Below are 27,110 nucleotides of genomic sequence, written 5' to 3'. Positions count from 1 at the left end.
TTGGGGAAAATGAGTAATGGGCAACCTTGTATCATATCTAGCGCAGGAGAGAATCTGCCCAATCCGAATGTGCATGTTGGGCGCCGACAATTGGCCAATTGATCAAACACAAAAAACCTTATCCCTTTGCGGTGCTCATCAATAATTGAGTACACCTTTCCTATCAAATATATCCCATTCGCTTTAGCTTGCAGTACTGTGCCAGGCCCGGGGACATCTCAAACAACTAAACTGTAAAGTCGGGACATTGAACCAGGCATTAGATGTTTGGATACTGGTCAAAGTGGTGAAGCATTCAGTACATGACCAGTGGTCAAGCCTCAGGTGTTGGACCGTTGTCTAGTTTAAATGTTCACTAGTCTATATGAACCCCATTATTAGTCTGTAAGCAGTATAAACTGGGCAGGTGACACCATTACAACCATTTGCATATATACTGTATGTTTATATATATATATATATATATATCTTAGATACTTGTGGGTTCTTTTTTTCGGTTATGACCCTCAGACCGACCTACCTCACACCACATCAAACGGTTCTGTGATCAACATTGAAAGTCTACTACATAACAGAAGCACACACAATCAAGATGCTTGGGTTTGATTAGGAGAAAAAATTTACATTTGCTATCGTCAGGTGACACAGCACTGGTTGTTTCCACACCTGAGCGAATTTTATGACTCCCCCTATATTGATAAAAGTGCATGGTTAGAGCCGATAACCTGCTTTTGTCTCCCTCCCTGGAGTAAAACATTTCTCCCTCGGACGACCCACCCTCGCATAGTACATGGTCAGGGTAATTCCATTCAAAGTGAAAAGATTAAATTTCATAATGCTGACAGGGGGAAAAAAACTTGTGACATTAATCTGTGATTGCAAGGTTATATTTCTGATGTTCCTAGCACCTGAGTCCTACTCCATCAGATAGAGATTGGAATGTTGTACTCATTGCAACGATGCGATGGAGAGCAGGTTGTACATGAGCGAGATGACATGGATGCACGGTATTCCGACATCAAAGCCGTCCCAGCTACAACAGGTGTGAATTAACAGAGTACAGGGACCCCCTTTCTTACACCTGATCAGGTGTGGTCATCAGCGACCGGCCGGAAGCCATACCCCACTAAAACAGATACACATGCTGTCATAATTCCCGCTATCTCACCACGTAAACTACTCGCAAGCCATTAATTATTCAGACAAAAAGTGTAATTTGAAATCAATAATTGTCATTGTAAGATATGTGCCAATTTATATCCAGCGAGGTAAGGAAGCCGGAGTTTTACCATCCCTCGCACGCACCTGCCCTGGTATATGTCCACGAGGTTGTGTATCGATACAGTGGGCGACACCCTATACGCCAGTTTAAATGCCCTGTTAAGTGTTGTGTTTTAGTACTGATCCAGTGATTTCCTTATGAGCCATATACATACCCCGACTGTTGACAGTGATTAAGTCCTGTCTATTTATAGCCCACTAGACACCTCGGGCCGTATGGACTTTAAAACGTACATTTACAATTACCTGATACCACAATGAAATTAAGATGTTGTTTCGAAATCTAGACAATTACTCTATTACTCTACTAATTCTATATAGATTATCACAGTCCCTAACCATTCAAATAACAGCCTTGACCTAATTCTGACCTTACTCTGCTGGTTGATGTCATTTCCTGGTTTCAGGGTGACCTTGACTAAATTCAATTTTTAAGCCGATATCATTCTTTTTTACAGATGATAAAATGAAACTAGAATAGATTCCGGTCTAAGGCTTGTTCATTTTAAAACTTCTATAGAATTTTAAAAACTGAGATAAGGGGATTGAGTAATTAGAGTTGATTGACAACACAATGCAATTCATCAAAATTAATTAACATTGTTAGTGTGAAGTGGTGGGTGGGTTGAATGGGATGGAGGCTGGAGGAGCTGAAATGGGATGGAGGCTGGAGGAGTTGAAATGGGATGGAGGCTGGAGGAGCTGAAATGGGATGGAGGCTGGAGGAGCTGAAATGGGATGGAGGCTGGAGGAGCTGAAATGGGATGGAGGCTGGAGGAGTTGAAATGGGATGGAGGTTGGAATTTTGGGATGGGATGGGATGGAAGCTGGAGGAGTTGGGAATGGGACGGAGGTTGGACTAGTTGGAATGGGATTGAGGCAAGATTGTGGAGAAAGTTTGTTGATGGGTGATGGACAGGTGGTGAAGTCCCATGGGGCTCATCAGGTGGATATAGAGGGATTTGAGACAGAGACAGGATTGCTGTAGACAAGTTTATGAAGGGGAAGGGAAATGGGGGAAGGGGGATGGGGGAAGGGGGATGGATATGAAGGACAGGAATGAGCCGATGGGAATATAGAGGGACACAGCATTAATAATGGTACCCATGTGTTGCCTCAGCATCAGTAACCCCTGACGTAACCATCAAAGTGGCCTGTTATATGAGGAGCCGTCCTGCTCTGTGTTTGTAGTGACCTTTCTAACTACCCCTAATGTAAGGGGAACAGGGAATGGATTGGTTACCATCTCCCTCATCTTACGACACCCTACAGCAGTAACAGGCCCTGTAAACGATGGCACACACATGGACTACTCTCCGGCTCTATCAGAACAAGTAATTTCTCTCGTAAAATTATGTGTGAATTAGTCTGCTGTAAATTATAGCATCCCTCCCTCCAAATCACATAACTGTGCCTTCAAAACCATCAAAGCGCTTTCCCTACCTTTATGTCAATTCGTTTAGCACATTTCAAGGAGCCGAGTATGTATTGGGATGTATATATGGGACCCTTCTACTGACATTTAATAGACTAGAGCACAGGTTTCGGCTGCTGGGATGTCTCCCCCTCCCTCCCCTCCATCACTTACTACCGTGATACATAGCACAACATTTGTTTGATCCCAATTTACATGGCAAATTTCCTACGATGATACAGAACTTCCTACCATGAATGTTTCAAGATATATCTCTCACTCATAAGAAAAATATTGCATTTTTTTATTAAGATGTTTGTACTACATAAATTACTATGACCTTCAGCCTACTAATTTATATAGCCAGTATATATGTGTTGTAGTGGTGTTTGATCTAAGGAATTAAGTGTAAACAAGCTCCCTCACACATTCATATAGATATACTATCATATACACGCTGATGAAAGACTTCAGCTCTTGTTCTAAGCATTATCTAGTTAAAAAAGTGTTGCTTTGGAGAGTGGGCTTGGTAAAATTATAGGAACAACAGGCTCTTACGTAAGTAATTTTAAAATATATATTTGAAAAATGTCTTAAAGTATACAAATATTCAGTGTTTTCAGCCTTTTGCATGTATATGCTATTCATTATAAATTAGATCATACTTTTTGCAAAGTTTTGATTTGATTTGATGTCGAGGCTAATCTGGCATTCTAGTACATTACCTTTAATAAATGGGGAAAAAAACTGAATCTTATTGAGAAATTAAACACTAAGATGATACAGGACTGCCATTTTACCTTCACCATTGAGTAATATTGCTCTATATTCTCTCATCCTTTAATTTGATACTGATAGAAAAATGAGGAAAATAAATTTCAAATTTACTGCCGGGTTAAAATATTACTTATTTTCAAATCAACTCTTGCCTTAACTTTCTAAAATCTTATTTTAATTTATCGTACTAAGCGGGTAGATATCTTGTCACAAGACCAATGACCTAACAGTCAGCTGCCATTTTACCGACCACCATATATCTGCTAATACTGTAACAATGAAATCCTCCTCTGGGATAGATACAAAGGCGTTCACTTCAACATGTTACAGGACATATTTTGACACCAGTATTCTACTATAAAGCATCATGATAGTGTTTATACACCAATGAAGGTTTGTTTTTCGTGGTGTTCCTCTGACCTTCGCCTACATTAATGGTACAAGCCAGGACATTAAACGAGGATAATGCACACAGCTCTGAGCAGTTCAATTGTCTATGTCAGTCTTACCGATGGTGTAGATTCACCCTCAAAACATCACCGGCGCTTGGGGAGCACCAATACGTAAAATAAACGTTTCATAGATAAAAGATTTGAGTGGAATGTATTGGGTATACTTTGTCGATTTCAAAGCTATCTGACAAAGGTAAGTTAGTGTGATTTCCAGATTGCGCACCAAAATCAAATATACTGTTTTAAATATTTCCAAAGCAATCATCATTTCGGTAATAATTTTTCTCATTTTTCAGTGAGCCCTTGTAGATTGTGAAGCTTTGACAGAGAACTCAGAAGGTTGGTGTTCCAATGCCAGAGATAAGCATGCAGTCAAAGCATTTAAAACAGATCATATCAAGTCGGTTTATGTCGGGATAAAAGCATTACCCATTGTGTCCAGACATCGTCCCGTGACAAACTTCTCACATTTTGTGACGCGGGTTGGAACTCCGTGCGTTCATCTGTCCGCTGATTGTAACATTTAGACAACAAAAGACTATGGCAGTCAGTTAGATGGTTAACAGTTATATTGCTACCTATCTGATTTTTATCTGGTCACCCGAATGCTTCCGTTTAATATGTCAATACAGACCTATATTCTCAGCACTTAATTAAAACTACCACTGCCAAATTCAGAGATAAGCCCATAACACAAGCCGTCCAACTTGCTACCAACCTGTCAAAAAAGTTCACCAACATTTTCAATACAAACGTTTTCTGACAGATGACGATATGCATTTTTTGATACAAATGTATCTGTCTAAATTTGACTATTATAAACGGGAATTTGATCAACTTAAATGCCCAATAAATGCAAACAGCATTTTTTTTTTACCCCAGTATTCTTTGTCATTCATCGATCAAGATTAAGTAAATTATATGTCTCAAATTTCAGTACAAATCATAACATATTTTTTTCCCCATTCATGTAAGCAACTGTGATTACCTGATAATTTTAAATATAACTCGGCCAATTTTTACAATAGTTTAAGATCTAACACAAGCAGGGAAATGTCTCCAACTTTACGACTTAACGTCACGGCTAATATCGAACGTCAACAGTTCGATATATATACTTTATCACTGCCAAATTTTACAGAGGAAACAAAATTTTACGCTCAAGTTTAATGAGTAGTGAAATTATCAATAGTGTTGTAATTGAAACTACTGAAGAAGACGCCTCTGGCATCTACTCGTGTTCCGAGATGGCATCTTGTCCCGTTCCGAGATAAAGAGATATAAGCTGTACTACTGTTGTGATGAAATCATTTAATTGAATATATTAATACAAATTGTTCCGCTTATATGCAATAAAGATGACCAGGCTAAGAAAAATTTGTGTGATTATTTGTTTTAACAGTATGTTGAATATTAAGATTTTATCAGAGCCGAGTGATTCCACAATGATATATCCATTCATCGAAATAGGCAGAACGGTATTAAAAGTGTACTATTAATTTCTGTGTGGTAATTTAATTAAAAGAGAAATTCTTGTTAGCACGATCAATGAAAATGATGAAAGCCAAGCCTTCCGTTAGACAACTGTAAAAATATTCACAAGATAAAATTTTATGATTTCAAAATACTTAATTCTTTCTATATATATATATATATTTGTTATCCATAAAAGCCTTGACAAAATACACACCATGTTAAGAAGTTTTAAAAATGAGATATTTAGGAAAATACACTGCATCTTAAAAGTATGCCTTATATATTTTTTTCAATGGATAATTGCTCAAGACCTTCACCTGCAGAAACTCATACAGTTCAAAAACCGATTATTATTAACTTGGCTGAAAAAATAAGATAATTCACCAACCCTAAGGCATATATCCTCTCTGTGATTGTTACAGTTTCCAACCATTACAGACTTCAAGCCAATATGGAAGGGAAGATATTTTCTGGCATGCAAGCTTGGAGAGTAAGTGAATTTGTGGGTTGTTACTGTACTAGTTAGCAGTGCCCTACCCCCAGACATCAGTGACCCCGCCCCGGAGTCACCCAGCCATGCACCGGCTCAATTTCCCCTCACAAACAAACTATCTGGAAGCCTGCTCACTATGTCAAAATGTTGATGATCATTTAAAGTGGAAGAAATTTATGATTATAACAGGCCGATGTGATATTAAAACCCTGTTTCTCTCGTCAGAAACTGTGGAAGATGCCACTGGGAAAAATGCAGTCAAGTCATTATTGACAGAGCTATACCCAGGACAATAGTTTTGCCAATACATCTATTCAATCTGGCGGAGCTCCAGCATCCAGGCATTATGTGGCGTGGAAGTGCTTGATGCTGCACAGGAAAGCAGACACGCTTGTAATTCAATAAACGATCGGCCTCTAGCCTCGACAATTTTTACCTTTAATATGAAGTTTGGTTTGTATTGCTCCGCAATTATGTGTTAAAGATTACATGCAAATGAGGTACGTTAAGACAGCGGAATAAAAACCAGACCAGTAGGGTTATTATCAGTGCTTATAACCGGCAGTATTGATACACGTTGTATGTACAGTGTACTATGGTGTTCGGGTGTGCAACTGATTAACGTCCAGACACGACACTGGACAGCTCAGGTAAAGATCTTACCTAGGGCCAATCAGGAATTGGGGAAACGTAAATATGCGAGTCCCCTGCTTCACATTCACAACCGCCTGTCGGGTTGACATTCAGGGGAGATAAGCAGTGATAAGTATCTTCCTTTGAGATGACCTTTGCCATTTCAGTGTACTCGGCAGGCCATCGGGGAACACTGGTATTAGAGAACCACAGGAAATTGGGCTTTTCTTTGATTAAAATCCTGGGGGTGGAATATCGAAAATCAAAAGTGTTGACATAGTTACAAAATGTCTACTAGAAAATTTGGATCTATTTTTTGACAAGGTCATTGCAAACATGTCCCACGCTGGTTTTGTAGACAGCGTTGCCATGGAGAAGAGAAGCTCGACCTTGGAATTGCACAACTTGTGGAAGCCATTCGAATCAATTCCCTTAGTGAATTAGTGTCGGTAACAACTATTTAACTTTGAGGAGGAAATAATGATATCTTCATTTTATGTCAGGAAGTATTTCTGAGTGAGAAATTAAATACAGCAATTTTTGCATACACACATAGGAACATTAAGTTTTGAATAATTGTTATTATGACAGACAATAGACAATCGGGACAGAGAAATGGAGGGTTAGGCACGTACTCGGAATCCTTCACGGATAGTAGATACCTGTTAGGGTAAAGTTTCTCTACATACCCTGTTCTACCCTAACCCATTTAGGGTGGTTGCCTTCATCATTTGAGCTCCTTTAAGGATAGAATGTCTGCCTTTTCCTAAATACACCCTTTCTATTTCAAATACATGCAGACCTTTGAAGAAGTGTTCCGAAAGATATTTTGCTATTGAGTATTTTCATATAACCCCTAGAGGCTAATATTTTACAATTTAACTAAGCATTATTAGCATTGAGGACTAGGCACCCCTTCCTGATGATCATATATACACAAGCTTTCCGGAAAGGACGTATCCACGAGCTTTCAGGACTTGGCATCCCATTCCTGGTGACAGGATGTATCCACGAGCTTTCAGGACTTGGCGTCCCCGTTCCTGGTGACAGGATGTATCCACGAGCTTTCAGGACTTGGTGTCCCGTTCCTGGTGACAGGATGTATCCACGAGCTTTCAGGACTTGGCGTCCCCGTTCCTGGTGACAGGATGTATCCACGAGCTTTCAGGACTTGGGTGTCCCATTCCTGGTGACAGGACGTATCCACGAGCTTTCAGGACTTGGCGTCGCTTTCTTTGTGATAGGATTTTATCATTACGAGTAACAACTCTCTTTACGCCAAGATGCTTTTCGTCGGAGACTGAGCACTCATAAATGGCAAATGATTTAAGTTGTTTTGCGCTGATTTGATTTGAGTATAAGTTGACAAGATACTAATATGATTTGTATGTAACATATTTTTATAGGAGTTGGAAAGGTCCTATATACACAAGTCCAAGACATGATAGCAGCACACACCACTCATATATACAAGATGATTTCTCTAAAAAGATGTTCAACAATATTTCCATTTTACTGTGCCGTCGCTAATGCACATCTACGATACTGGTGAATTGAATTTATCTTTGATTCAATCCAAATATGGCATTTGTCAATCGCACAGAAGGGGCTCTCGCGCTCAGATGTATGCGCTCCATACGCAGAATATTATCCTCAGAAAACGAATTCAGGACGCGATAGAAAAACTCAATATGTCACTGTGCGACTATGGATAGTCTTTCCTATTATATTTAAAATCAACATTATACAACGCACAAAAATCAATAAGGCCAGTAGAATTATCAAACACACGCTGCAAATGCCTAGACTTTACAGTGGTCGATGGCAAATGGTCTAATTCTAAATTAACTTGACCCCCCCTGTCAGAAAATGTGATCCTGACTATAATAACCGTTTCGGAGTGCGAGTGTAGAAGGAATTGCGAGATAGCTATCTCTCCTGTTTGTATGGGATAGGACCTCCTATCCGGGATAGGTTCGTTCAACGGTCCCATGACTTCCTTGATTTCCTCATGAAATTGTGATAACACCGTCAACCCCATCTCTCTCTAAGCCGACAAAACATTTCAGAATCACACACAAGATTTATTTTCAGACAAAGTCACCAGCTAATATCTAATAATTGTTTTTTTTTCTATCTGTGTATTTTCCACACTGGTGCATATTGAGGTAGTGTATTGCAGATTTTTACCTAATGTGGGAGAAAAACATTTTTCATTAAAATGAAAAAATTGCCTCTTTCCATATTGATTACGATGACAATTAGTCCCGACAATTAAAAAATTTCAAAGAAAAATAATCATTGAATTGATGTTGAATAAACACCTGACCTCAATTTTTCATCTTTTTTTTAAACATTGCCTTATGAAAATTCATACAGCTGCACACAGATAGTCGTTAAAACATATCTTAATTAAACAAATTTAGGAGTCTTGTTTACCAGTATGCACACGAGAACGTTTCGATACGCCTACCTGGAGTTGTCCTTCATTAGCGAGCTGATGATCTGACAGGGCCTTACTGCAAACTACAGCTGGGTAGTGAGGTGATGTTCACGAGTCTAACTAATTTCTCTAACATAACTTATAATAAATGGAATTTTCCTGATAGATAAATTGTACACAATCTCCAGTCAACACCAGATAATTCAAACTTATCTACAAACATATTTTCAGTTACATTAACAACAGCACTTCACAATTTTTAGCTGATCTGTGTTTATATCATTAAGGGGGAAAAAGATATTTTGTACCATGAAATTATCAGATTTTTTTTAATGCCTCGACCTCCGCATACTACACATGGCTACATTTACACTGGGGATGGATGTGTTGACACAGTACATTTTACTTCAAACAATAGGCCATTGTTTTGCCCGTGCGTAAAGCCGGAATGGATGGGCAGATTCATTGGCTATCACTCTCATCTGTCATATCTGCATAATTTTTCCGCATGAAATCAGCATCAAATTTCATGGTCATGTAAAAATACCATTGGATTAATTTTACCTGTCAAGCTAAGGCTCTGGGCAATGAATCATAAAATTTATTTATTCTCTGTTGAAAGGTGAGGAGGTTTGGCTCCATGCGACTTAAGACATACAACAATGGGCAAATGTTTGTCCTCTTTTCTCCGACAGATTATGCCGGTAAACACAGATTGACTGAGATCCACGTTTTTTTTTTTCTCGCTCCTTCTCGCAACGACAGTGTCAGGACCACCCATTTACACGCATAACACACAAATGAATACATTAATCGGGTATATGTAAGGGGCGTGTATATTTTACAAGAAAAAAAATTGTCCAACCCAGAAATTTCATACATGCAGGACAAACTTATGATGGAACCCGCACACTTTATTTTAAAGCGACAGAAGGGACAAGACGAGAATCTCGATGAGCAGGACGATGTCCTCGGACCATGTCACGACAACAAAGGGGCTATACTCCATCTTCTCAACTGTGAGGAGAGATTTGTGGAGAGCATCCCAGGTTTTATAGCTGGGTTTAGTAGCAGCTGTTTTGAGACTAAGTAAACACACGTGTTCCGTCAGTGAAGGGTGTTGAGGTCTAACTGCTTGACTAACACAAAGTCGTAGCAACACCAGATACAGAGTCGTTAGTATCCTCCTACAATACCATCCCCCAATATACCGCCTTCACTTTTATTTAAAACACCACCGAAAACCAGATGTAGTTAGCACTTCCAAACAGCATAACCTTCACCCATACGCTATAACTTTCAAGATGTTTTCATCAAAAATATAATTCATTCGGTAAAAATTGGTTGGTAATGTAGTATCGTATCTGCCAGATGTGTGTGAGAGTGTCAACAGTTGGGTAAGGGTTATGGAGCGAGGTAAGTCGGCTTCGCTCGTCTTCCCTAGGATCCTCCCATCCCACATAAAGCACAGGCTATACATAAAGTCGAGGGATTTAACAATATTTCCATTTCGATTGCCTGTATAAATCTGTTTTGTTTTTACGAGTAGCAAGGTGATACACATACACTTCAATCTATTATTAATTCCACTTCCAGCGGCAGTCTTGTATTCATTCTGGGTCCAACATCTGACCAGTTTTCTGATTACAAGTCTCGTATTCACTCCAATATATATACAAGGCTAGTATTCATTCTAAATATAGAACTAATAAAATTCACTTCATTATGAATATTAGTCCAATATATACTCAAATGAAATATTAGTCTAGTATTCACTCCGTTATAAACAGTAGGCCAATATTCACTCTGTTACAAACACAAGTCTTATATTCACTCAGTCATCATACAAGTTCTGTTATAAATACAAGTCTAGTATTCACTGTACAGACAAGTATCTAAGTTCTGTTATAAATACAAGTCTAGTATTCACTGTACAGACAAGTATGTAGGTTCTGTTATAACATGAGTCTAGTATTCACTGTACAGACAAGTATCTAAGTTCTGTTATAAATACAAGTCTAGTATTCAATGTACAGACAAGTATCTAAGTTCTGTTATAAATACAAGTCTAGTATTCACTCCACAGACGAGTATCTTAGTTCTGTTATAAATACAAGTCTAGTATTCACTGTACAGACCAGTATCTAAGTTCTGTTATAAATACAAGTCTAGTATTCACTGTACAGACCAGTATCTAAGTTCTGTTATAAATACAAGTCTAGTATTCACTGTCAGACCGGTATCTAAGTTCTGTTATAAATACAAGTCTAGTATTCACTGTCAGACCGGTATCTAAGTTCTGTTATAAATACAAGTCTAGTATTCACTGTCAGACCGGTATCCAAGTTCTGTTATAAATAGATAGTCTAGTATTCACTCCATTATGAAACAGTAGCCCAATATTCACTCTGTTACAAACAATATTCACTTGAAGGATGTACATTATAATCAAAGTCGTAATGTTGTTGATAACACCTTTTTTTATTGATATTAGTGATTTATGATACAGTTATAATATAGAGTACCAACTTCCCTCTTCTCTCTTACGCTCGCATTCAATAATCTTCAAAATAGAATCTCGTACACAATCAAATATGGCACCATTTGAGGTTGAATGAAACCACATCATTAAAGAAGCAAATGTATAGGTCTGTTTTATCTAGTACTCACGAAAAAAAACTCAAGTGACCGACACTTAAGCTGGATTTTTAAAAAATTGAATAAGAAAAACTCAAGAAATAAATAAAGGAGGTATAAACTTTGAATCACAGTAAGAATTTCTCCAAATTCTAAATGTTTATAATTTCTAACAAAAATATGACATGTAGGATTTCCTGTTAACTTTTAAAAAGAATTAAAAAAAAAAAGAACTTTTAAGACATTTACCAATGAACAGGACACGGACCAGTGTGGACAACAGTAATTAGACTACCATAGAACTTCACAAGGCTTGATATCTCTTTCTTCACAGGTACAAGGACAACATATGGAAATCTTCATACTTTTATAAAATATGACAAAATTAAAATATACGATCACCATTATGAAACACTTTAACATCTATTTTTCAATAAAACATCACACATGATCAATAGTGTAAGAAATTACAAATAAAATATGTCATTTCATTAAGCAAAGCATAAAACTGTTCTTTGAGACTTTAGGCAATTCAAAAGAAATCTTTCTCTTGGTAAAAAATTCGAAGAAAATAAAATAGCAGAAGTAGCACAAAGTATCGTAATGAGAGTAAAAAAATTTTTTCCGAGATTCTGTATAAGCATATAATTTCCCCCTTCCCCTCTAAAATACATCATTGTATCGAAAAATCATAAGATTTTCATTCTAGAAAATAACATATGAACTGGAATGCAATATAATACATAACTGTTTCTTTCTACGAAACATTCCCTTGGTCATTCATAAACTCACCGGACCATGTTCACTCGCACTGACCCATTCCTGAACTCACATATAATTATACACATGATGTGATATATGACTTTGATAATTCAAAAATGAATTATATATAAACATTTTGGTTACCTGCACAGCTCTGACAACTCCACCATTGTATAAATATTGTGATACGTAAATTAATCTCGTTCACTCAAAAAACGAGAGAAAACAATTCAAAGTATGACAATATATGAAAATTCTTTCTAAGATCATTTGATGAAATATGATGTCTAGAAGAAATAAAGTAGAAAAAAAGAAATAAACGAGTTTATGACTCAACACACAAGCACCTTAAAGTAGAAAACACGGAATCACAAATATGAACACCGTTCAATAAAAACAATTTTTGTTGAAACATTGGAAGTAGATTTGATAATTGCACAAGTTTCATGAATATGAATTTATCCCAATATAGTGTACCTTGTTAAATTCAATGACTACTCTTGTGCAGTATTGAAAATATTTATTCCAATGAATGTTATTGTTGAATGTGTAGAGATGTGTTCCTTGAATGTTGAATCATTAGATTTATTCTTTTTTATTTTCAATGTCATGAACATTTTTTTTCAAATTGTTTTTCAGCTTAAAACTTTTTGAACAGTTTTTGTTCAAAGCAAAACTGTTGTTTTTTTTAATTTTGAAAAAGAATGTTCAAGTATGAAACTTGTTCGAACAATTTTTTTTTAAAATCATTATGAAAAGTTGTTCAATGCAGGTTTTTTTTCAACGAAGTGACACATCATGATAAAAGTATATAAAGTTGATAAAATAAAATAGAAAAAAAAACAAGTCTACGGAGTCTTGTCAGACAGACTCGTACAGATTACAGTACACTAACAGATACCAAGGAATGTCACGGCACTCGCTCCGCAACACCAAAATATTCCGGAGCGACACCAACTCAAATAATCTAACAGGAAAATAAACTGATTGCTCAGAGTACAACATATTAACAGGTACTTCAAGTATACCCCTGCGTAACACAAAAAGAGACAAATGAATTTCTTTGACACCACATATATTATAATATAACAAAAATTTATATATATACTTGTTTACACTTCTAACCCTCAGGTTGTCAGCATCGTGGATCAGGTATGTTGTAGGTAGAAGTTCAGCACTAAGGTTTGTAAAAAAAATGTAGCACGGGGGAGATTCTGATCACATACAAAAGTAAAACGTGCCCGAGGTCAGGATTGTATTTCAAATCAAATAAACCCGAGCCAGATTCTGTATTGTGGCGACCCAGTTATAGCCTCTCTAATGATATCACAAGTAATCAGGCGGAAACGCCAAAATAAAGCCAGGTAAACATTATACCTAGCTTGTACTCGGGGCATGTACTTAAGTGTATGTGTGTGGGTTCCATGTGTCCAGTAGTCACCGTACACACATAGGTCCCGGTGAAGCCTTGGGCTGAAGGAAGAGCCATCACATCATCAAGGCTGTGTTCAGTTATTTCTATTAATCAATGGCTAATCAATGAGTAGAGAGACCCACAGCACTGGGTCTTCATTCCAGAGTCAAATCACAATCTAAAACTATCTCGCCAGCTCCAGCGATCATGGCAGGCCCCAAGTTATATATATATATATATATTGAACAATTTTTCCAACTGACTACTGTAACGACTGTTATTCCAAACGGTTAGATGATGATGATGCTGAGTTAGCTCCTTATGCGATAATTGAAATGGAAGGAACGCATCCTAATTGATCTAGACCTGGTTTGGATATGTAACATGTACATATTCTATACTCCATTGTGATTGTCTTTTCTGACCAAATGGCTGCCACAATTTATTTCAACAGTAAGATATTACCTATTTCACCAACCTTCCATCCCTTATTTCACCTAATCTATTCTATATTCTTCTATTCCCTTTACTCTGACATAATCAATTTTTGGCAAATTTGATACCCTTCTTCCCCTTCTAAAATTAAAATTCGGTATATAGCTATATATATATGTATATATAAATAAGTATATAAAATATCAACATAGACTTACTAGAGTAAACAAATGGAGGCTTGTGTTGGTGAAATGTGACCACTTTGTGGGTTGTTATGGGGTTGAGATTTAGGAAAATGTGAAACCAGACTCGGGTGTTCCGGGGAAGTGACCAGTTATGCTACTTGATAATGAGAACAAAATTATTTGACTTAGTATACACAAAGGTTAAATAAAAAACAAAATTAAACAAAAAGGAACAGGATCTAGTGATGGTCTATGACCCATTTGACCAAGGTCGATTCCTCTCATCACTATGAGAATGAGACTGTTCCCGGGGCCCCTATCACAAGATGACTGTCAGTTGTATAGACGTCTTAAAGAAATTCAATAGTAATTCACTTATGTCTTCAATGTAGTTATATAATCACAGGTTTCTCGTTCAAGGTCACTCTTAAATGTTGTTATGCTGCTCATATACCATGCTGAATGTCCACTTTTTCAACTGTCCAAAACCTACGTCCAGTCAAATCACAAGGAGGGTGTTTGTCTGTCACAGTTCCACCATCGCGTAACTGCTACCACGGCAACACCTCTCTCAGTTCCATGACCTTGACCACTCCCCAAACTCCATGACCTTTGACCTCTGGTTCAGGAGACAAGGCACATGTCATTTGCATACAGGTAACCACAATGGCCTCCCCCAAAGGCTATCCTGTGTCCATGGCTACGCCCTGCATCCCCATGACGACATCGATGACATCGAAGAAAACATTTGGCCCTGTCAACAGAGAAAACCATAGCAGGGTGAGTAACTCTGAACATGTTGCTCCCATGGAACATCTAATTATTGATAGAAGCCAAAGCGGATTTCTGATGCGCACTTATTTAGGGTGCGACATCCGTTAAAAAAAATATACAAATAAGAATAAATTCTTATTTTACCGAGACTTTGGCTTTCTGTTAGATATATTAAAAAATTTTCAAAAAATGAAATCTCAAAATTTGAATATTTCAATTTTCAAAAATCAAATTCTCGAATTCCCTGCTAGGTTTTCTCTGTGAGAATTTTGAGGTTTGAATCCATTTGGATACACAAGGACTAGGTATGAAGTAGGGCCGGCATTTGGTCAGTGATGGTATACATTACCTACTAGATAAACAGTCCAGTCCATGTGTAAACAGTAAATACAACTCTCACATCACACCACAACACACTACATATCTCAAAAATTGTGTCCAATCTTAGTTACAACCATCATAGGCCCCAGTGGGCCGATTGCCTCCCAACCTGGCCACCAAGCTCCCTAACGTAAATAAACAATGGAGCATGTTGAGGATTGCCACCTGGAGTTAGAACCAGGAAATATCTCAAATATAATAGTAACACAAACTCTCCCTTACTGAAAACAAAATTTGTAAATAGACTAAGAGAATTTCTTAAACCAAAGGAGGAAACACAGCCAGACATTTGCCATTGTCAGTCATATCAAACCTTACTCTGATATCATAAGTCAAACTATCAATATATTACTGTCCCCAAGTTACAAGACATAAAACTAGGAACGTTTTAGGACAATGAAAACAGGTTGACTACACTCCCATTTTAAACAATTCAGACGCTCTATTAGAACACCACATAGTCATCTCCAGCATCCGTACACACAAAAGTCATTAAAAATAAATATCCTTCATGCTATTACTTTGATATTTCCAGGAAAAGATCAGTGTCAGTCGAAGTCAATTTCAAGATAAATCTCTGTGGAGTCCAGTCTGATCCTCTCACCTGTGTCAAATGGTTGTCATCACATTCATAGTAACATTGTGAAAACAGATCATCAAACAATGGTATTAGTAATAATGTGGTAATAATCAAATATCAAAAATATACTTCTTTTAATTTTTGTGAAACATGCTGTGAATTTCAATTTTATTTTTAATTTTTTTTTTTTTGGCAAAAATGAGAAATGAAAATGGAAAATTATAGATTAATATGCGATCAAGTGTTTTCGTACTGAATATTGCTGGAATCCTTCATTATTTCAGAGTCAACGAGAGTGACTGCCCTTATCTGGTCATTAGTGTTGGGATGAGCAGCAGAGGAAACTGAAGAGGGCAAAGTTTTGAGAGATGTCATATTGTATGGGTAGGCCTCGAGTACTATCATAGTAGTGGCCCTGTGTTGTCTAGCAAGCCTAGAGTGTTGCCTGGTGAGCCCCGAGTAGGACCTGGAGGGCCCCGAGTGGGGCCCCAGTGTTGGAGTGGTGCCTCCCGGTGTACGACGACTTGTGATTGTGCCGACACTACCATCGCTCGGCCCATCAGCTGATCGTCAGCTGGCCGTGACAGAGTGACGTGAGAAGGGCTTAAGTGGGCGATTGCGTTTATGAGGAACAATACACTTGTAATCAGTGTTGTTTTGAATGTGGATTTTCCTGTCATTCAGGGCAATCGGCAATTCACTTTTCCCCGCTGGCTTTCCGTCCTAGCGCTGTGAATGAATGGCCTGCTATGCCTATATTTAACATGCAGATCTCCAAAGATGCTACTGCATGTTAGGAAAAAATCAATATGGGCTCCTTAAATGTGCAAAGTTTTTATTATCAAGATTTATTTATTATTTTCCTCTGTTTATCAGAGGTCTAGAGATAACACAGAAATTTCTGGACAAAACTTTTCCTGGAATATGACAAGGCCGGTTTTAAAAAAAATTTTTTTGGTGTAAACACAACAGAAAAACAAACCTGACTTTTACCAGTAATATTCTGAAGAAAATGAAGACCTAAACTACATACTTATATAATTTCTGCTACAACTGAAATAATAGGTTTCGCTGGGTGGATAATTACGGTCCCCCTATATTTTGGCTGCAAGTTAAAACTGCATTCGGGGGAAGATCTGAGCACTGTAATATGCCTACGAAGGACATCATTACGACAGCTATACAAACTTATTTGTCTACGCAGTCAACGAGGCCTGTTGTGTACTTTTCCATTTTAAAAATTCAAATTCGTGTCTCCCCAAGTTTTAGTGACAAAAACGGATTGCCAGCGTGTGTCAGGGTTAGAATATCTAGTCTTACTTCACTGATCGTAATATAAACTCCACTGACCTTTGACCCAGGTGCTCCCACTAACCAACCTCACAAACCCTTAAATCTACACCAGCAGACAGTCTGGCCCCTTGCGTCACACTGTATGTACCCATGTATTCAGAAAATATTTTCATTCATTTTGTGATTTCCATAATACTATTGGGAACATAGGGAATATCTTAAGGATATTTAACATCTGAATCAGTCTTCTAATATATAACATTTGTATATATATATTCTAATAACAGTAAAAATTTAATACAGCAAGAATTTTAACCCCACATTGTTTATAATTCTGAATCCCAACAATTAACTGATTACATCAGGAATTAAACTGATGACCGTATTAAAGGCAGATTGGCCCTACATTGACAATAACCACAATTATAGACAATTTTTTAATTAAGAAATTATTTTTATACCTACATATACAGATACAAATTTAAATACAAACTTTGTTTGAGCAGCGTCAGACAGGAAGAACCAAGACATTTATTAAAGCAGACTGCTATAAAATCCTATAAATTGTATCTAAAAACGATGAAAACAAAATGCATGGCCCTGCATAATTTGATCCCAAAAAAAGAAAACCCCTTTGGTCCCTGAAAGCAACCTGTCAGCCCGCTGCCGACAATGAATACTTCCGGGGCCTCATTCTAAACGTGAAACTTGGAACGGACAAAAACTAGGCTCCTACTCTCTGAACATATCTGTTACCGCAACCCATACACCTGACGATAATTGAGAACACAGGTATATTATCAACGTACAACTCAAGCATGAAAATAAACAAAAAATTTGGTGAAACGAAAATAGTACACTGACAGGTAGAAATAGAGCAGCGAGCAAAAACAGCACAACAAAAAAATCCACTCCTGGCTCGACATGCGATTTTGGTATATTAGGTGAATTATAACGATAACTACCTGGCCCGACACAAGACGACAGAATAACACAGGAACCTACAGCCTAGTGTATTGTGAGGACGATGTAAATAGTAGTAATATTCTGCATCCTAAACATCAGACAAGTTTATCAGTCAAGCCACAAATCATCACATTGGCAGCTTTCTGTCATGTGTAAAAAGAGCAGTAATATATCGTACCAAACCTTATCTTAGTTCATTGTCAAAATGAGGCTGTATGAACAAATTTAATGAAATCTATAAATGCCTACAACATTACAAAGTTACGTCTAGCTCCTTGCACAGATGAACTGAGATGGAAGAAAGCAGAAACACAATTAAAACATCACCAAATAAAGCGTGAAGAGGCTACAATACGCGGAGCTCAAGGCCTGTTTAGCTTAGATTATCCTCGACTATCTACCCATCCACCCCAGTAGCTAGCTCGACAAACACCTCTAATTATTCCAGCCCAAACAAAGACCCCCCAACAGGGGCCAAGGCACTGAAGCAGACGTCAAATTAGCCTTTTAGGGCACATTTAGTGACAACATACGTTTCCCCATGGTTTGGCAGTCAGGCCCTCAGGACAATGCTGCACAAACCCACTCTCCGCCACACTTTCCTTCTAGCACCATTTCATTGTGCTGAATTTACCGATTTCCTCATCAGTAATGAAAACTACAATAACACAAATCAAATTGAGCATGGCTATAATTTTTATTTCTTCTAGCATCTAATTTAAGTGGATAAATCTACAACTTTTGCTATCCGTGATGAAAAATATAATCCAAACGAATTTACCAAGGCAAATGAATTTCATTATAAAACACAATCTACTGAAACGAGTTCATGCACCGAAGGGTTGTGATCCACAATACGATTGGTATTCATTACATGACAATTTTCTGTTATGATGGAATTTCTTTATATGGCCGTGAGAAATTTGATTAGCTGCGAAAGTGGAATGAAAGCAAATGGCAAATATCGCAAAAAGACGTGGAGCAACCAATGTTAGGGCAAGGGTAAGTCATCGCCATAGAGATTGTCTTGGGAGTACCCCATAGCAACCTGGCGTAGTCCTTCATAAGCAGCGGCCAGATGAGAAAAGCATAACATATCCCGATGATTATGTTTTTACATCTTGCCAAATGAGGAATTACACCTACAGCGACTTGGTATCACAACAAATTACGTTTGTTCTCTATCAGATTATGTAGACCGGGACGAGCTGTGGCCACGGCGACAGTCTATTGTTACGGTACTGCGCGATCATCATCACTGGCCATTACCGAAGCTGTTTTTGTCCTCGTCTCATCGTCAGCCCGCGCGGCTCATTTAGAGGGATGATTTGCACACTTGTGCGTGGCCTAGTGTGCCCCACAATAAGTTTTGTAGCACCAGACCTTCACAGTGATGCCATCTACATACAGACCTCCCATTATCCAAGAGATGAGCGGAATCTAAATTAGATTCTCGTCAGAAACAAGCAGAATTTTGCCATGTTAAAGAAAGCATCGAGTTTTTTCTCCCTTTGAAAGCAATACAATATTTAGTTCCCCTCAGTAATTACAATACACAGATACGGTTCATGGGGGACCCAAGAAATGAAATTTGCAATATTAAACATTCAATCTCCTTAGCAACCAGGCATTGGGTTCTGACATATCCCGACTCGCTGGCTTAAGTGACAACACAAAATACTAATCGTTCTCATTTACCCACACTTCACCACTTATATTTGGGGAGAGCGCTCGAGGCTCGGGACGGCTATAGGCTGACGCCGAGGGATATTGGCCTGATCGTTATTCATTTTATGCAGCGGTATTGGGACAGATTTCCACACTATATCCTTATCTCAGTCTTCAAAATGAAAACAATTACAACTTTACCATAGTTACTGACCACTTACTACAAGCATAATATCAGCTTCAAGGAATATCGTGGGTCCTAATGTGGAATATACACCTACAAGCTTGACCTGGGAGCTATTAGCTCAGTAACCAACCGAAGTTTGTATATATACAGATATATATCCCGGCAATGGCTACGATCTATATCTATGATCGTAGGTAAACTAAAATTACACTGTTTTAATCCTATCACAACATCATCAATTCATGAAATATTAATGGAAGAAGAAGCTTTGACTGCCAAGGAGCCAATACTATCGGAGTCCCCCGCACCACTGTCTCTGGAAACAGGTTGATAAAGTATGGTGGAATTCCTGGCTAGCAGATCAACATAAAACCAAGCAATCATCTTACTGTGGAAAATATTACATTATATAATAATAAAACTCTACTGACAAATCTTTTTAGCCAAATACAGGAATCCATTATACAAGGACGGCATTGATCTCTACAGAGTATACTTATGCTTGTCATTCCGTCAATCCGACTTATCCACCGATCCACTGTCCTGATCCTTCAGACTTATCTACAAACCCACTGTCCTGATCTATCCTAACTTATCCACAGATCCACTGTCCTGATCTATCCTAACTTATCCACAGACCCACTGTCCTGATCTATCCTAACTTATCCAGACCCACTGTCCTGATCTATCCTGACTTATCCACAGACCCACTGTCCTGATCTATCCTATCTTATCTACAGACTCACTGTCCTGATCTATCCTAACTTACCCACAGACCCACTGTCCTGATCTATCCTAACTTATCTACAGACTCACTGTCCTGATCTATCCTAACTTATCTACAGACTCACTGTCCTGATCTATCCTAACTTACCCACAGACCCACTGTCCTGATCTATCCTAACTTATCACAGACCCACTGTCCTGATCTATCCTAACTTATCCACCGACCCACTGTCCTGATCTATCCTAACTTATCCACAGACCCACTGTCCTGATCTATCCTAACTTATCCACAGACCCACTGTCCTGATCTATCCTAACTTATCTACAGATCCACTGTCCTGATCTATCCTAACTTATCCACAGACCCACTGTCCTGATCTATCCTAACTTATCCACAGACCCACTGTCCTGATCTATCCTAACTTATCTACAGACCCACTGTCCTGATCTATCCTAACTTATCAACAGACCCACTGTCCTGATCTATCCTAACTTATCTACAGACCCACTGTCCTGATCTATCCTAACTTACCCACAGACCCACTGTCCTGATCTATCCTAACTTATCTACAGACTCACTGTCCTGATCTATCCTAACTTATCTACAGACTCACTGTCCTGATCTATCCTAACTTATCCACAGACCCACTGTCCTGATCTATCCTAACTTATCTACAGACCCACTGTCCTGATCTATCCTAACTTATCTACAGACTCACTGTCCTGATCTATCCTAACTTATCTACAGACTCACTGTCCTGATCTATCCTAACTTATCTACAGACTCACTGTCCTGATCTATCCTAACTTATCTACAGACTCACTGTCCTGATCTATCCTAACTTATCACAGACCCACTGTCCTGATCTATCCTAACTTATCCACCGACCCACTGTCCTGATCTATCCTAACTTATCCACAGACCCACTGTCCTGATCTATCCTAACTTATCTACAGATCCACTGTCCTGATCTATCCTAACTTATCCACAGACCCACTGTCCTGATCTATCCTAACTTATCCACAGACCCACTGTCCTGATCTATCCTAACTTATCTACAGACCCACTGTCCTGATCTATCCTAACTTATCAACAGACCCACTGTCCTGATCTATCCTAACTTATCCACAGACCCACTGTCCTGATCTATCCTAACTTATCCACAGACTCACTGTCCTGATCTAGCCTTCTGACTTATCCACAGACCAACTTATGGAAATGCACAAAGTGTAACAAGTATTTCAAAATTCTATTTTTAGTAACAATGACCTCTTTTTCCCCTTTTGTGAAGTGAACATGTATGAAAAGCTATGATTATGAACCTATGTATGAAGTGAGATTTGAACAGGTTTTTGAATTATGCACGCACAAGTTGATGCCGAGATCCCCTCAAACTTCAGTGGACAAGATGATGACAGTACACTATATATATATATACAGGTATAACGAGATTGTGACCTAAACAGTAATACACTTCACCTGTACAGGTGTAGACACCGGCAGTGTAGCACCATCTTGATGACTAACCAAAGAAATCAGAAAATCAGAAGTGTGCAAATCTTTAACCTCAGTTCTTTTGTGCAAACCTGTAGTTTTTGTTGCGTAATTATCGTTGATGCAGGCGTGTCAAATGACGGCCACTATAGCCATGTATGCAGGTCTTGACATCCTCGTTAGACGAGTGTGGCTGCACTGCAGCTGACGTATCATAACTTGTGTTAACTGTTCAGTTTTATCTCGCACTTGATGCTATTATCACTTGTTTGATTGTTAAAGTGTTCTATATTCACCTGTTAAGTTATTGGGATGGGCCCGAGAATTGTGTAAAAAAATTATTGTGTAAAAAAATTCCCGGAAATTTTAAAAATAGACTTTACTTATCCATACCCTAACATACGGCATTGTACATTTTACCTATCTTACATTCCAAATGTTTCATACATTTTGGTCAGTATGTTTAGATGGCCTATTTTTAAAAAAATGTTTTGACAATGGCACAATGCCCTAACATTTTTAGGAAAATTTTGCTTTCCCTGAACCTAATATGGTAATAAGAACACAAGTACTCTTTAGTGTGTTAGCTTGGAACATTTCAAACCCATAAAATAAATCCAGAATACATCCATATGGGTCTCTCTGTGGCGAATGCATCAGTTGGACAATTTATTGGATTCTTCTAAATTATTAACAAATAAAACCTACATATGAAATACAACAATGTGATACCCGATCGGTGAACTGTGAAAAATGTGTCGGGCTTGACTAACTAACGCGTTATTTGCCAGCTACGATTTCAGACCACATATATACGAGAATTTTATTGCAGCCACCACCGATAGAAAAGTCAGTAATACAGTACATTGAGAATGTGATTTCGCGATGTTGAATGTACCTGGACGTAAAGTACTGTCGTATACAAGAGAGCTGCCATTTAGTTTGATAATGATAGCGGTGGGGTGTGTATTAATGTTATTTCGGGGAGGTACCCGCCGCCAAAATTGTTTCCGAAGTTAAATGGAAAGTGTAAACATTGAATTTCACCTTTCATCCAGCTGATCAATAATATAATGATCCAGTTTTATATTACAGTTTTAAACTGCCATCATAATAATTACGGGCCATCAATGCCGAGAGGAAGTCATGCGCGACCTACATCCATAAAACCGTTCATACACCTGCCCGTACAGTCCCCGTAGTAATTACTAGGTGTTACTCACTCGATTTGGGGCGATTTGAAACCTTTGCCAATTCTATTATCTACCCTCTAGGAAAATAATAACAGTGCTATTTTGTGTGATGTTATCTCCTCAGAATAGCTAAGGTAAAGTGCAGCCTTTTCTCCGCCACTCCCATCAATGGGAAACGCTTCAAATCGATCGAGAATTACCAGCAATGTAAAATTAAATTACATTTTCGAAAGACAATCAGTTTTTCCACTCAGAATGTATGTGTTGATATGTAATGAAACAGTTAAAAAATATATATTGACAGATGAATTGAGAATAAAAACCCCAGAAATTTATACTCTTGTTAATTCAAGGTATTCGAATTCTCTGAAGGATGTATACATTTAGGGGGAAGAGGTTAGAGGGGAGATGAAAATCTACAAATTGAACTTTTTATCTGGTGACAATCTGGAGGCCCTAAACAGACCTAAATGGAAACACCTGTTTGTGTGGGGATAGCTGTATGTACACAAGAGGCTAGGGGCTGGGAGTCGGTCCCTCTCTGGCCAAAAGGCCATACCCCCTGTCCCTAAAACCAGCCTGTCAGCAGGAATCTGCCTCATGGCAAGATGGTTATCTTTCTATTTCCAAAGTACCCTGACCCTGCTGGAATGTCACTGGCAGGGCCATTAGACCCTAGGTTCCCAGGTGTGGCCCCTTCTATCCCAGATTAGCTGTGACCTTGAACTCCTAGTCTACCTAATAACCCCTGTCGAATTCTCAACATCCTTTAAGGAGATATCATTAATCCATTCTCATTGCCAGTTTTTAAATATCCATTTACGTGTCTCTTGAGACTGAAACCATGTGTACTTTACCCAGGTGAAAAAAAGGCAATTTGTTTTGCACTTTTAAGAGGGAATAATAAATTTGACCCAGAAAAGTATGAATTATACCATTACCACCCAGAATAAACGACAAAATAAGGAAATGTATCTAAATACACATTACCTGTAATTTGCTTTTGATATAATCTATCTACCTTTTAATTTTGATGTCCAGGGATCGCTGATTAAAATTTGACTTTACCTCTTCATACTGATGATATTAGTTTTATCTTTCCTACTATTCTCTGATTAAGTGTTGGACTCCCGACAGAAATACATCCGAGGACGAGGCAGTGAATATGAGATTACCTGCAGACTAACCACACTCCACAATGGTGTTGTAACAGCCAGGTGAATGATTTGTTTAATTAATCAATTCCATAAAACAATCATTAGGAGTTGGTCCCATGGTGATCAGACATTACCCAGTCAGATCAGACAGGTAAAACTTATAACTGATATGAAATCCTCAGGGGCAGGGAGCAACATCCCCTGGGGTAGGGTAATATCTGTTACTCATACTTATTGAACTCTCTCCCACACAGCAGGTACGTCCCAGGGGTGGGGTAGTGTCATAATCTGTTGCACATACTAATGATCTAACTTTACACAGCACATCCCCACGGGCAGGGAATGACATCACTGAAACATAGCCCAACCCTTTCCTACATGGTGGGTCCCCGGGGGCAGGGAGTGACATCTTTAAAACAAAGCCCATTCCTCTCCAAAACAGCAGGTTTGTAGGGGCAGGGAGTGACATCACTTAAGCATAGCCTAATCCTCTCCTACATAGTTGGTCCCCGGGGGCAGGGAATGACATCACTAAAGCATAGCCTTACCCTTTCCTACACAGTGGGCCCCTGGGGACAGGAAAGTAGCAGAGTACCTAGGGTGGGAAAGGACCAAAGTAATCTTATCATATTTAAGAGTCTACCCCATTAAATCCTTGACTTTCAAGTTTGATTTCTAATTCGTTTGAAATGATGTATCTATTCGACATGAGTTTAGATCCTTCAAGTTCCAGGGAAAAAATGAATGTCAAGATTGAATTTAAAGACCTGTACATAAATTTGTTTACATTTTGAATACAGCCTTCACAAATCATTAAATCATTTATGTAGTATATGCATTCAACGAATTCATGATATTAACAAAAGATTGAGATGCCGATAGATTGCCTGACAGATGTAAATACAATTCCTTCAATTGAAACAATAAAATAAATAATCCCTATGAACCGATCTGGAGCCCAGCTGACCTCCATGACAGCCGACATCACAGACATGGAAACTATACTGAAGCACACCACACAAACATATCGGGCCAGTAGCGAAAATAGAGGCCTAAAGTCTATCCCAATACACATCTCCCTCAATATTCCCGATGGGTAAACAAAAAAATGCCGCTATCAAATCAAAATATCACCACAGAAAAAATATTATTCCCCAGTATGCTATACCATATCGACTAGTTTCCCCGGAAAAAAATGTATACATGCTTGTCATTTCTGGCTTCATTACAGATCATAACTAGATATTTTTTACATAAACTGAGCTTTTGGAAGGAAATGGGAGGACATTTTTTTCTTCCTGTTCAGAAATTTTGTACCAAGGTTTCCTTGACCAACCATAAAAATTTCCCATTTCCCTTAAATAGGATCATGTTTGACCAAGTTTGTCCCTAAATTGAACTGCAGGAGGGAAATGATAAAGATTTTTTCTTTTCATTCTATTGAGAAATTTTGTGGTCAGGTTTCATCCTTGACCAAGTTCTGCCAGACTTTGTCCACTGACCAGTGCTGACCAGTGCTGACCACTAGACTGAATGGTCCATTCTGCCTGCCCATCAGATACCAATACTCCCCACGGTCATTATAGGAGTAAATGGAAAATCCAGCCGCTAGTAAACCAAGGATAAGATCAGCTATCCCCGGACTGACCACTGGTCAAATCTACCCTAACAATGGCTACACATTCTAGCCAACACTCTGGTCCAGCAATAAAGCTAAATATTTGTCACACATATTCTATCAATAGAGAACGTTTATTTGATTAGGATACATTGTTTGTTCAAGCGTTTATTGTGATATTATTCTGTCGCATTTGCTACTAGGATTTATTCTATTACGGCCAACTTCCCATTGAATATAGTGTTTATTAATTTTGCAGCAAACAAATAAATTGTTTGATTGAAACTGACAACTAGAGCCCCTTACATTGTGTGTATTTATATAATCTGGTAGGACTATTTTCTGGACGTCTCGTTTTTTCTTTATTCACTATCTTTCTATAAACACAAAATTCACAACTCCTGCTAAATATTCAGAAAACATAAGTCCGATTGAAATCTTGAGACATGGTGAAATTTGATTCCCCCACGTTTGTATTCCACTGATTGAAACAGGAACTTTATTGACCCAACATATAACGTAGTCAAAAAGAAAATATTTTTTCAGGACCTTGATATTCGACAGCTACTGAATATTCAATTAATGTAATCTTGTACTCATGGTTTGAAGGTTATGAATAAAATTACTTCGGATACATCAAATTTGATTTGAATTAACTTTTGAAGGTCCC

General features: G+C 38.2%; 1 protein-coding gene across 3 annotated transcripts in view; it reads right to left on the bottom strand.

Moving 5' to 3' along the window:
• LOC117323006 (homeobox protein Meis1-like) overlaps positions 1-27,110 on the bottom strand; it is a 91,682-nt gene that overhangs the window by 52,711 nt on the left and 11,861 nt on the right. The gene's annotated exons all lie outside the window — the stretch shown is intronic.

The sequence above is a fragment of the Pecten maximus genome, chromosome 3, assembly GCF_902652985.1.
Source record: "Pecten maximus chromosome 3, xPecMax1.1, whole genome shotgun sequence".
In the NCBI taxonomy this organism is placed as follows: domain Eukaryota; kingdom Metazoa; phylum Mollusca; class Bivalvia; order Pectinida; family Pectinidae; genus Pecten; species Pecten maximus.
This window is presented reverse-complemented; position numbering and strand designations above follow the sequence as displayed.